Source organism: Ovis aries, chromosome 2 (genome assembly GCF_016772045.2).
Source record: "Ovis aries strain OAR_USU_Benz2616 breed Rambouillet chromosome 2, ARS-UI_Ramb_v3.0, whole genome shotgun sequence".
Taxonomy (NCBI): Eukaryota; Metazoa; Chordata; class Mammalia; order Artiodactyla; family Bovidae; genus Ovis; species Ovis aries.
Genome location: NC_056055.1, coordinates 129,499,421 through 129,501,848, shown reverse-complemented (window position 1 = coordinate 129,501,848; position 2,428 = coordinate 129,499,421). Strand labels below are relative to the sequence as shown.

At 39.0% G+C, this 2,428-nt stretch overlaps 1 non-coding gene across 1 annotated transcript; it reads right to left on the bottom strand.

Annotated features, from left to right (window-relative positions):
* Positions 1 to 2,133: 2,133 nt before the first annotated feature.
* On the bottom strand, positions 2,134 to 2,206 carry TRNAC-GCA (transfer RNA cysteine (anticodon GCA)). The gene has a single exon. It is a non-coding gene; the product is annotated as a tRNA-Cys (tRNA).
* Positions 2,207 to 2,428: the final 222 nt, after the last annotated feature.

The window sequence follows — 2,428 nt, the reverse complement described above, 5'->3', positions numbered from 1 at the left end:
TGAATTTAGCAATATAAACATAAAATCGGTTAAATTCACCATAGATGGAGTGAGCACTAACTCTGCGTTATAGGATGTGCAGGAGGACTTTTCACATCATCCCAGAAGTGCAGTAAAGACTCAAAGTGCGAGCAAGAACCTCGTATTCTGAAGAAGTTCACCAACCAAACACTTCCTGCCCAGCTTTGTAGAACCATCCATAAGCCTTCATCTCATCCCACTATCTTTCTTCCTTTTCAGGCCACATATATGCAGAATAAAGGAGGGAGATGGCTGGGAATGAGAGAGAGGCTACCTTCACATTATGCAAAGGGGCGGCTTCCAGGTGAGTCACTGACGAGTTGGGGGCATATGCAAAAAGGGATGGCTTCTCATCTCCTTTAAATATATGCTTAGGAGAAGAGGTTCAGATCTGCTCCTCTGACTGCACAATATAACTTTACTGAGATAAAATTGTCACATAACATTGTGTAAGTTTAAGGAGTATAATGTGTTGGTTTGATACAATTATATATTCCAATATGATTGCTATTGTAGAATTAGCTAACAACTATATTATGTCACATAATTAATATTATTTCTGTTTTGTGGTGAGAAAGAAGATCTAATTTCTTAGAAAGTTTTACATTTATAATCATTTTTATTAAATAATAATTTTATTTATTGTTGACTATAATCACCATGCTGTGGATTAGATTTCCAGAACTTATTTATCTTCTAGCTGGAAATTTGACCTTTAAACAGCATTTCTCCGATCTACGTAATCTTGAAGAGAACTAAAAAGAGATGGTAGGGTGTAGAGAAGAAATGAGAAATCATTTGCTCTCCATGGTTGGCTGTATGAATTTCCCCTTCATCAGGAAGCTACCAGAGTAGATAGCTAACCCAAGAAGGCTGTTTATCAGGCCTGAATATCCAGGCAGTAACAGCCTGTGGTATCAACCATGAATGACAAGAACCAAGTCAGGGGTTGGGGTGAAAGAGGTTCAGCCAAAGAAGGACTTTCCATGACAGTGAACCATTAAGTAGCAGGACAGTTCAAAGAACCCAAACACGTGCCTAATAAGAGAACATTTTGATGCCAGCCACACAGAAGGCACTGATGATCAGTGAGTGTTAGCCAGAGAAACAGCAACAACTTATACACAGAATGCTGTGGCCTCATTCAGTCGCGAAAAGGATATTTGTCCTTCTTTCCATCCTGCCACACCACTCCCTTTCCCCCAGTACTGAAGAAGCTAGAAGGCAGAGGAAGAGAGATGTATTAAGAACAGCTACACTTAACTCTCCAGTCTAATACCATTCAATCAAATGTCTAAACCATGGTTGGGGGAAGAAGAGCACTTCGAATTATATGTGAGATGTGATTTTTAAATTGGACTGAATGCTTTACAAAATAAAAGGGACAGAAAACTCTGGGTTCCACTCATACGTCTAGAGAAAGAAAACAGGAATCTGATATAATAGTGTGTGTGTGTGCTTTTTTTTTTTTTTAAAGCAACTACACTAAGGACTTCCCTCATAGCTCAGCTGGTAAAGAATCTGCCTGCAGTGCAGGAGACAGGGGCTTGACTCCTGGGTTGGGAATATCCCCTGGAGAAGGAACTGGCAACCCACTCCAGTATTCTTGCCTGGAGAATCCCACGGACAGAGGAGCCTGCACAGACTACTGTCCATGGGGTCGCAAGAGTTGGACACAACTTAGCAACTAAACCACTACCACCATGCTTTCTAAAGTCCATGTTGATTTGCCAACAAGCATGATCCTTTGATTTACTCTTTGTGAAAATAAATACAAACTATGTCACATTTCTGGGGATAAAAAAGAAGTTAAAGAGAATAAATAAAATGAACTTCAAACCACATGATGCTGATAATGAAAAAGAAGATGGTGATAATAGTAATGACAATAGTTAACTCTATTGATTATCTATTAAATGTCAGGCACTATTCTAAAAGCTTTACATGCATATATCTCTTTTAATCTTTCAAACAACCAGTGGTGGTGATTTAGTCATTAGGTTGTGTCTGACTCTTGCAACCTCACTGACTGTAGCCTGCCAGGTTCCTCTGTCCGTGGGATTCTCCAGGTAAGAATAATGGAGTGGGCTGCCATTTCCTTCTCCAGGGGATCTTCCTGACCCAGGAATCGAACCTGGGTCTTCTGCATTGCAGGCAGATTCTTTACCGACTGAGCTATCAGGGAAGCCCCATTATTTTGTAGGCTGATGTAGCAAAAATCTGACAGAAAAAAAAAATCCTTTAATCTTCGGTACAAAATTAACTTTTTTCACTACTGATTCTCAGTTAGAAAAATTTAAATACTATTTAAATAGTGGGCATTGCTCTCGTTCAAACATTGAATATTTTTGTAAGTCTATTTTTTAAACTAATTTTATGCCTAATAGTCATTCTGCTTGAGTACCAA